At 38.9% G+C, this 11,202-nt stretch overlaps 1 protein-coding gene across 2 annotated transcripts in view; it reads right to left on the bottom strand.

Annotated features, from left to right (window-relative positions):
• The window catches only part of PITX3 (paired like homeodomain 3), a 90,995-nt gene extending 81,880 nt beyond the window's left edge, over positions 1–9,115 (bottom strand). The window contains exon 1 of one of the 2 annotated variants that reach the window (XM_088473532.1): positions 8,945–9,115. The gene's annotated coding sequence lies outside the window, so the exon portion shown is untranslated. Of the gene's footprint in view, positions 1–3,321; positions 3,388–8,944 lie in introns of those variants that run through there. The other variant, XM_088473522.1, reaches the window with a different exon arrangement.
• Between the last annotated feature and the right edge of the window lie 2,087 nt (positions 9,116–11,202).

Here is an 11,202-nt window from a genome sequence, read left to right on the forward strand (position 1 = left end):
CAATTTGGCTCTGTGGTAGGTTCATTTATGTTTTACACAGCTGGAGAGTCTGAAGGTTACTAACATTAAGAAGGGACTTGCACAAATGATTGGTAGGAGGGAATGGTAAAAGACGAACTTCTGTATATACAAGGATAATATGATGTGTGGATTGTCCTACAAGTATTCTGTAGTAATCCTGGGAAACTGCAAGATTTACGGCATGATGGGACGTTTACAAGAGATTGAGAGTTTGCTGGTCTGTCTGTATCATAATACAATGCCGATTCCTGTTTTGTTTTTTACATTCCATTGTTCTTACACATTTCTCCATTGAATCATACTTTGCAGGATTATTTAGATAATTAAAACATTGAGAAATGCCTTACATGTATTTTCACTATTCAAGAGTAAGAAAAGTAATTGTTGATTATGCTGGTAAATATCTTTTGTTACAAACTTCATATATATTTGCATTTTACATATTTGGTATTGACTTGTTTGTCTCCCTATCTTAGGCAAATAAGCTCCCAGTGCAGACGGGTCATAGAATTATCAATGTGCAGGCAGTCCATAGAATTCTCTGTGGAAACAGATCCCCAGTGTGGGCAGGTCGCAGAATTATCTGTGGAAGCAAATCACCCAGTGTGGGTAGGTTGCAGAATTCTCTGTGGAAGAAGATCACCCAGTGTGGGCAGGTTGCAGAATTCTCTGTGGAAGAAGATCACCCAGTGTGGGCAGGTCGCAGAATTCTCTGTGGAAGCAGATCACCCAGTGTGGGCAGGTCACAGAATTATCTGTGGAAGCAGATCACCCAGTGTGGGCAGGTCGCAGAATTCTCTGGAAACAGATCCCCAGTGTGGGCAGGTCGCGGAATTCTCTGTGGAAGCAAATCACCCAGTGTGGGCAGGTCGCAGAATTATCTGTGGAAGCAGATTATCCAGTGTGGGTAGGTCGCAGCATTATCTGTGGAAGCAGATTACCCTGTGTGGGCAGGTCACAGAATTCTCTGTGGAAGCAGATCACCCAGTGTTGGCAGGTCGCAGAATTCTCTGTGAAAGCAAATCACCCAGTGTGGGCAGGTCGCAGAATTATCTGTGGAAACAGATCACCCAGTGTGGGCAGGCCACAGAATTCTCTGGAAGCAGATCACCCAGTGTGGGCAGGCCACAGAATTCTCTGGAACCAGATCTCCCAGTGTGGGCAGGTTGCAGAATTCTCTGTGGAAGCAGATCCCCATTGTGGGCAGGTTGCAGAATTCTCTATGGAAGCAGATCACCCAGTGTGGGCAGGTCACAGACTTTTCTGTGGAAGTGCAGTATATCTTCCTCTGTGGGTAGATAACAGAATTTTCTGTGGAAGTGGATCTGTGGTAAGGGGTCAATAAGACATCACTGTCTGAAGCCAGTAATAAGAAAGAATAGTAATAGAAAGTGCCTGTGAAAAATGGTTTTCAATCAACTAAGTTCCCTCAAATAAAGTTGTCAGTGAACTGTAAAATAAGTTTATAAGTGTCATATGTATTATTTCAGAACCCTAAGGCATGATACTGTATATCCCTGCATCTCTTTGTTTGCATTGCTACTACAGAGCATAATCAAGCAGAAATCAGTATTCCATGGTGATCAGTGAGATGACACATAGGGAGTGCATGTATCCTATATTTGGGTACAATACTATAGAAGACACTTTTTTTTCCTATATTCCCCCCCTCCTCTGTTATTTTCAGAACTGGCTTGTATAAACCAAGCAACATTTAAAATGATTAGGGGGATAAAAATAATTAAACTAACACAAAAAAAAGACATTTATTTACTGCACATGGCATTTATCTAAATGGTCTTTATTACAAATATAGTCTTGTTGGTGATCATATGATATAACAGTATTGAATGGTATAGAGCAACACATGCAGAGTACATATGCTAAGGTGAAGTCTACAATTACAGAAGCTAAAAAGGGGCAATGTACAATTAAGGGGCAATTTACAATTATGGGGCAATGTATAATTAAGGACTCCAGTGGTGGTTCCATGTTATGTACTGCTGGCTAATGCTCCTATAAGACAGGTGAAACAAAGAGCAAGTTACTAGGTAGGGACTATGTTCAGTCGTGCATCAACCCCATGATTTTACATCAGTGACATGATTAGTCCACCTGTTTTTCTCCTAGTATGGTCCTTTTACACTTGTATAGGTGTAGATATAGCCATGTACAGACAATGGCTGAGCAGTGAGCTTGTTAGAGTGGACATAGTACATGAAGGGCATACACACCTCATGGCTATATTTTAGGCTATAGTTGCAGCTGTTCCTTTGCTGAGCACCTGGCTGCATATTTGCTCATAGTACAGTTATGGTCATAGTTACCACCTCATATGGAGGTGGGACAAAAAGAAAACCCCACCAGTATCCTATGTACACACAGTGGGCACCAAGTGCATCTGTGCTCAACATTAAAACATTTACAAGTAGAAGTACACATATCTGCAAAAGTTTACAAAAGATGCTCCCCTTAGGACATGGTCATATTAGTGAGGCATGGGCTGGGCAAGTAGGACCTTGGGAGGCTAGTATCAGACAGGACGCAATGGAGCAGTACTAGTTCAAAGCAGCGCAGGCAGCACTATACCTAATACCACACTGGCAGCTTCCAGCTAGCACATTTATACAGGTTTAAAGACTGTCATTATGATTGAGAAATCAGAAACACCAATGCGGATTGGAGTTTGCTCAGGTTATAGAACACACATTTACATCTTCCTAGGAAGTGGAACCAAATCATTTAAAACAATTGTAGTAATCTGTCCCCGGTAATTCCTATTGCAATATTATGGGAGTATGGGACACTTGCTACATTGCAGTGCACATACACATTAATTAATTTCTGTTGCATTTAGCAGATCACTGTATTAATGGAAAAATAAATATTTTCTGCATATACACATTGATCACCTAATATTTACAATCATTTCAAGCACATGTATATTAATGAAGACCACAAACATTTACTCACTCCTATATGTATATACATTAAATCAGATATATCACATACTTCTATGTTGCATCAGACTAGTTTAAAAATGTAATGTCCACCTAAGCTCATTTGCTAAGTTATAGGACACTATTATTAATGCAGACAGTATATCTGTGTACACTTCGCAGTCAGTACACACAGATTCTATGGTAATTAAGATAGTATAGACATCAGTATGGAGATAGGTCCCTGTTTTTATAACAAGACGATCATTTGAAGAAGAAAAAAAATACATCAAATTTATTTAAAATTTACCTGAAAACGTTATCAGCTCAGAATTTAATTTATATACAGACAGGTACGTACGTACAGCTATTCTCCATTCCTCTCCAGATGTTGTTACAGCCTATGGCTGCCAGGGCACGTTGGGACTTCTAGTTCCACAATAGAGGGAGTGCCTAAACCAGATGTAATTTCAGCTTCAGATTCGGAAATGCCTATTACATATGATGCACATAGTGTTTCCTATCCTGATAACATAAGTAAATCTATAGTGCACCGCGCGGATCCATCATTGCACTTGTTCGTGCGCAGACTGGTCGCCTAAGCTTTTATCTGTGAAGCAGTCATATGGTTTTATGCAGCAACTCTCCAATGCGTGACAGAACTTCTATCAGCTAATGCAGCCTTGTGCTGACAAGTTACTTACATGTTACACAATATTATTTACTAATATAGCTCTCCATTTACAGATAATAGCGCCCGTCTTACTTTAGGTAACACTAGATGCCACTAACATAGATTAATGACATTATTAAATACACATTATGCACTTTAGATATATGACTGACGGCTGCACCTAATAATTCGTAGCGCTGTAATTTATAGTTACGATTTTGCAACTATATATATATCTATATATATATATATATATATATACATACATACAAACACACACACATATATATATATATAAATATATATATATATATATATATATATATATATATATATATATATATGTGCGTAGGTGTATGTATATACGTGTGTGTGTATGCATATCTATATATATTCATATATATATACAATATGTTCAATATACATATCTATATCTATATATATATATATATATATATATATATATATAGATATAGATATGTATATTGAACATATTGTATCCGAGCCCGCACTTACGTTTTTGTTTGACTGTAAGCAATGTCTTTTCATGAACATAACATGAATTGCATTTATAACATTGAAATAAACGCAGTGAGCCGTTGAATTAATGGACCAATTAACCTACAGAATAATAGGCGATGAAATGTTACAACATAAACACAAATCAGTAAGATGTGCTTCACGCTTTATGTTCGATACGTGGCTGTATCTATTTCCAAATACATAACCCTAGTGCCACTTTTTGTAACAAGATCCTATTAATATCTTTTGGGATCAACTATCAAATCCTCTCTTCTTTCACACCCATGATCAGCCCTGTGTCGTTAAAGTGTTTCCTACATTGATGATTGCTTGTGTTCACTCATATCTTCATCTATTCCATGTTCTTTCCTTTTACCACGCACTGTTATGTATCGTTCATCACAGCAATCTGCACACTTTCTATAGTTACTACTGTAATGTAGCATTTCATGTTATAACAGTCTCCTCATATCTCAGCCTGCAACACGTCTGTGCTTCTACTGTGCATGTATATATATATATATATATATATATATATACATAGTATACATACATATACACATATAAATCACAAATACACATCTAATCATCTAGTGCGCTCTTGTACATTTACTTTTTGCTGGTTAAATTATAAATTGACTAATTTTTTTACCCATTTCAGTTAGTATTTTGTACAACAGAAATGGGTCATCTGAACAATAAGTAATCCTTGTGTTGCCTAGAGCTTGCAATCCAAAAGCTGTGCGTTACTCTGCAGATGGGAGAGAGGACCTCAGCAGTTGTGGCTGTGTGTGAATATCTCAGCGTTTCCATCAGCCCATGGGGCCCCCAGTTCCTGTGTGAGAGTGCCCAGCACCTGCAGCTGTCAGTTCTCTTGATGACCAGAGCTGAACCCAGATCAAATCGCAGTCTTTGTTCCCAACAGAAAACTTTCTATTGTGCCTGGTGAGATCTGCTCTCAGATAAGGGGCCAGGGTATGCAGCACGAAGCCTGCGATTTGAACCAGCCAGCAGTGTGAAGTATTTGGAATAATATACTGTATTTTCACAACTGCCCTCTGATGACTATCCCCAATATGTGACCTATAAGCGGGTACATCGCCAGAGGTCTGACTTCTGACGAGTTCCCGAAGTACTCTGTACATTACACATGCATCACCCCCGAAACACACACGTGTGTGTGTGTGTGTGTGTGTGTGTGTGTGTGTGTGTGTGTGTGTGTGTGTGTGTGTGTGTGTGTGTGTGTGTGTGTGTGTGTGTGTGTGTGTATACACATGTGCAGTGCAAGAACTATTTTTTTTTTTACAGCAATACAATTTGCACAATGTTTTCATATACACAAACACGCCTACTGTATATACAACTGTGATGGGAGATTTGGTATGTCCCAGGCTAAGATCCTCATTATCCCTCTGGATCAGATTGTAAATTGGGATCTACACCGTTCATCCTTCATCTGCAAACTACAGAGGCGGATATTCACCAGCCATCTATCACATCTTAAGTAGATCAGGGATTAAACTGAGATCTGCAACACTTATCTATCTCAACTATTTAATAGGAACGGTTTAGAGCCATCACGGTTTGGAATCGAATCTACGCAAGTTGCATGATTTTTTATGCCATATACATTATCATTTCAGAACCAGATTGGTGATGGGAACAGGATCCGTGCTTCTTATATAGCATATACGTCCAGATTTCCGTTTATATGCAATTTATGTGTCATGGCTCCAATTGAAATATACAATATTCGATTTTCAAATATAATCAGACTACTGCTTTTTTAATTGGTATTTTGAACAGCTGACACATATAGAACACAACTATCCTTGTCATATAAAACTGTAATTCAACTATTTTCTATACTACATTGTTCAAATTAGTAGTTACTACTTTATTTTATAGCTCCAAATTTACATTGATTTATAACGCATTATTATTTCTAATGAATAGAACAGATAGCATAGATTGTTGTGATCATCCGCTTAGCATAAAATAATTGTACAACAGATTCACTTTTATTTGTGGGATTGCTTAGATTTAATTATTCAGTAAAAACGATACACATAAAATATTTTCATATTGAATTGAGTTATATAATAGCCATAATATAACTGTATACCATATTCTTAACGATTACACAGTTTTACTTTCACAGTAACTAAAAAAAATGATCAAGCAAAACATTTCTTATTGAACTATTACACTTAGCGAACCCTGGAAATGATCATATACATATGAAAAAGATTATTAAATTGTCTACATTATACCCTTCTTTTTTTTTACCGGCTCATACGTTATTGTACAGAACATCCAGAACATGAAATCAGGTAATGTGTAAAAAACATCTGAGAAATTCTGTCACAAAGGATTAACCAAGTGTAATTCACAAGACGGGATGTAAAACTATATAAATACGTCCATACCATTACTTTGTATGATATATATATATATATATATATATACAGTATCAGGGGTGCACTCACCAGTCTTCAGGATATGCTCTTTAATTCAACTTAATTAGACACAGCATACAGCATATATAGTTTTGTATACTGCATTTAAAACAGTAATATATATATATATATAGTTTGTTAAACGGTATATATATATATATATATATATATATATATATATAGTGTAAAACGATATATATATTTATTTATTTTACATGCTATATATATTGAAATCAAGACCGGATATCCATCACAAGTGCAATAACAGGGAGGATTTATAGCCCCTTTAGCTGACCCTCTGATACTAAAGGTAAAACTGTACAGCAGTGGAGTTAACACCTTAACTTCCAGACATGCTAATAACAACCCGTCCTGGCCCACCCAGCACTCAGTGGCAGGGTTACTGCAGAGTTAATACATGCTGACACTGCCATTTTACGAATCTGTGTAAAACTACTTACTGGTGGGACAGCTCAGCTTTATTATGGATAGCAATAATGACTGATCGGTGAGGGGTAGGCATAAGGTTGCACTGCTACAGGCGGAGTGTGGCCTGGTACAAGGGGGACTGCAAACCATGGGTGGTAATCTCACCCCATGCAGGCCAAGATCTGGTTCCTGTTAAATCATGAAAAATCGTAGAACAGATTTTAGCCATCATTTCCTTCCTGTAACATTCATAAATTTTACAGGGGAACTGGTGGGGTGACAGGTGTGCCCAATTGGACAGGCATTTACTAACCCCTAAAAAATATATTTAACAAACCAACACTTCTCTCAGTCCAGTCCCACGGGATCCCACTCACACAGCTGCAACAGAGGGAGAATTTTGTGATGACTGTTCTTCATGTCTATCTATCTATCTATCTATCTATCTATCTATCTATCTATCTATCTATCTATCTATCTATCTATCTATCTATCTATATATTCACTGCACATATACACATTTATTTGAGTTTCAACGTTCATATATGTCAATTTGTATTATGTATATTACTATTATCTATGCGATATATTAATAAATATTTATTTAAAGATATATATAATGTAAAACATTATATATTGGGGTATATATATATATATATATATATATATATATATATATATAGTTTATGTATAGATTATTTAAAAACAAAAAGTTGTAATGCTCATGCTGACAATACATGGTTTTGCACAATGTTCCATGCTTAGGTGTCTCTGTACTTATTTCACCCCCAATGAAGAATGTGTATGTATATATATATATGCGCACATATATCTCTCTGCACATACACACATGTATAGGAAGTTTATGGAGCCGTGTTCCTTGCTGGTTTCTCAGCTCTCCTGGCATGTCAGCTTACAGCAGCTGCTCCGCTGGGAGATCTCTCATACTGCAGCTGTTATACACAGTATTGTAAACAAATCTGTAATTCCTATAGCTATACAATGTAGTGTAAGTGTTACACAATTACAAAAGGCCAACCTCAAACCATCACAACGAATATATTCATTTAAACTTACATATTTTTAGATTTTAAATAGTAATTTTATTTCATGTGTGAATATTAGAATCATGACATATCACACTACCTGCAGATTGAATTATTTTTTTTTAAGTGAAGGCTTTTATAACAGTTCTATTTTATTATAACGTTTATTCGTTACGTCATCGCCAAGAACTCTTTATACATTTCTAGTTGCTAAGCGCTTACTTAAAAATCGATTATATTTGTTTATATAGGGTTTATGTCACACGATTATTCTGTTTTATATAGGGTTTATTTCAGACAGAACATTTCTGTTTGTCTCCCTGGCTAATAACTGGCAGAGGAAGATCCCAGAGGTTTCAGTGCCGTCCAAGAATTGTTCACTTACACTGTAAACAGGAGTCAGTTCTTTGTATAAATATCATTTTTCCAGCAGCTGTCTACAGCTCGTTCTTCTCTGTTTCAGACTGTGGGTCCCAAGTGTTTCACAGTTATTGTCTTATACCTCTCTCTCACGTCCTTCCTCTACTTTATCAAACCTTTCAATGAACCTCAATATACTGTAGGGACTAGTAGTCAGTGTAGCTATTACAGTGGGTCCTTCTGTACACAGTACCTGGACAGAACGATAAAAGTTTAAAGGGATTTTATTTGGGGGGTTGTGACTCCTTAACAGTTAAAGGACCTGTGAGGTCATCGGGTGAGGTACCCGTAAATAACATGACCTTATAGAAAATAGCTAAGATTACATGCATTTGATGCCCATTATTATTATGTACTGCAGAGACACGTGTGTATTATTTAGGGAAATGTACTGCTTCTAGTCTGCCGGTATAATAAGGAAATAATTGCACTTACAGTGATGCTGAGAGGGTTCTTGGGCTAATCCTTGCGGGAGATCAGTGTGTCCTGAGCTGGATATAATAGACTTGCTAGCTGCTGTAATAGTTAAGTCCTTCCCTGGTTTCCCGGGCGCCCTGGTCCTTGCTAAACTGCTCACATGCAAAGAGAGCAGAAGAGATTCCAGGCGACTGGCTCCCATTCACTTCTGCCATTCACTTTATTGTAGGCAGCGGGCGCCCCTAGCCCCAGCCAATGAGTCCTGCACCCAGAGCCTGCCCCTTTCCAGATGCTCAGCCCAGAGACATGTCCATCATTCCAGCTGTGCTTAGCCAGGCTACACCCACCAGCCTAAATGAAACCCTTCTCATTGACAAGGCTACCCCCCTGTGCCACACCCCCTAATATACAGTCATCTGAACAGACACATGGCTTCAGAAGAGGAGTATAAGATCATCAATCTGTCTGAAATGACTCACATAATCTACATACACATGTATCCTAAGCTTTAATAAAGCTTTCAGGGGCTTGGTTATGTGGCATCTCCTGTCTGCGAGCTAGAATACATCTTGTAGGATAATACAGTACATTAGAGATCACTGAATTTGGATGTATAGCAAGTTGAGTCTCAGGAGTGGTATATGATAATTGTGTAAATATTAAATGAAAGGGTAGGTTACAAATTAAGAGGTCTATTTATCAAGCAGTGAAAAGCATGGAGAAGTGGACCAGTGGCTAAGTTGCCCATAGCAACCAATCAGCTTTGAAGTAGCATTTATCAAGTACAGTCTATAAAATAATAGGTAGGAGCTGAATGGTTGCTATGTTGCCGTGCCCTGTGCGGAGAGTGACTTCGATGCCCCCCTCACGCGAAGCCGTGTGTGACTAAAAGGGGGCATGTTCTATGGTAATTAGACCATAGACCACGCCCCTATGTGATAGGCTGGGGGGAAGTCAGCAGCACTCCTTCAGCAGCTGGGCTGCCCCCAGCCCTCTCACTCACTTCTCCAGGGCCGGCACCACCGCCCCAGAGAGGTGAGTACTGTAATTGCACCAAATTTTTAAATGTCATGCAATTACAGTACATAAAGCATGGTTTATTTTAGCTCACACCTCTACAAATTAGTCAGCACAACGTGGGGGCGATAAACAGTTCAACTGCCAAAGTTCCAACTCCGTTCCAATGATACCTTGCAGGCAGTGACAAATTTTTGAACACCTCCCTCCCCCTTCCCAGTAAAATCCGCCACCCACAGTGACCCAGTGAGTCCGTGCACTGGCTTCACTGGCAGTGGCTTTCCATTGGGAACTCTACCTGCCAATCACACACACGACAAGCAATTCAAGGGGAAGGTGTTTTCTCCCCCTAGGACTGCCAGTCCGGACTGCGATTAACAGACTGTAGTGCAGACCGGGCAGCAGCAGCCCCCCTCATCCAAGAGGGTAGGAGCTGCTGCTGATTGCAGGCATTTACCCCACACATCACCCCTAAATCAAATGATCCAAATAAGCCAAGTTTTATCGGAACTATGTGCATTTACAGTTATTATGGAACACAAGCAAACATTTCATGCGTACATTAGAACACAAGATTGACAAAAACTTGCATCTCTTTGAATGTTCTTATTGCTTCAGAGAATCATTGTATTAGGCTACGTAGGACCTCACATTTAATTGAATAGATATCTTAAAGTCAAGATAATTATATCCACTCTGTATAGTTGAGTTATTTTGGTGGCTGTGTTGTGGAGACATTTGTGGGTGTTGCTGTAACCAAAATGCTGGAGCTAAAGGAAAACTGTGTCGTATAAACCTATCATATTGTAAAAAACAATAGTACACATCTATTCTTATCACTATTAACCCTGCACCCACCAGCCAGGGGTGCAGGGAAGAGCCCCGGACTTTAGCCCAGGCCTAGGCCCCCAGGAGGGGGTGGACCCCTTTATTGGGAGGGTCCCCACCTCTCCTGAGATTCCCGGCTTGACCTGACTAGTTTGGGGTGTTAATGCTTTGGCCGGAGTGACTTGGTGAAATGGTCCCCTGGCTGCGACATTATACTTTGGCTGGTTTAAGCCAGGTGCTGGTTTTAAAAATATGGGGACCCCCCACACCATTTTTTCCCCATATTTTTAAAACCAGGACCAGCTTACAGAGCCTAGTGTTGGTTCATAAAATACGGAGGACCCCAACACATTTTGTCCGCCATATTTTTAGAATCAGGAGTGGCTCAGGAGCCCTGGGCTGGTTATGCTTTTGGAGGGGAACCCCACATC

This window comes from Taudactylus pleione, unplaced genomic scaffold (assembly GCF_031769625.1).
Source record: "Taudactylus pleione unplaced genomic scaffold, aTauple2 ptg000016l, whole genome shotgun sequence".
Taxonomy (NCBI): domain Eukaryota; kingdom Metazoa; phylum Chordata; class Amphibia; order Anura; family Myobatrachidae; genus Taudactylus; species Taudactylus pleione.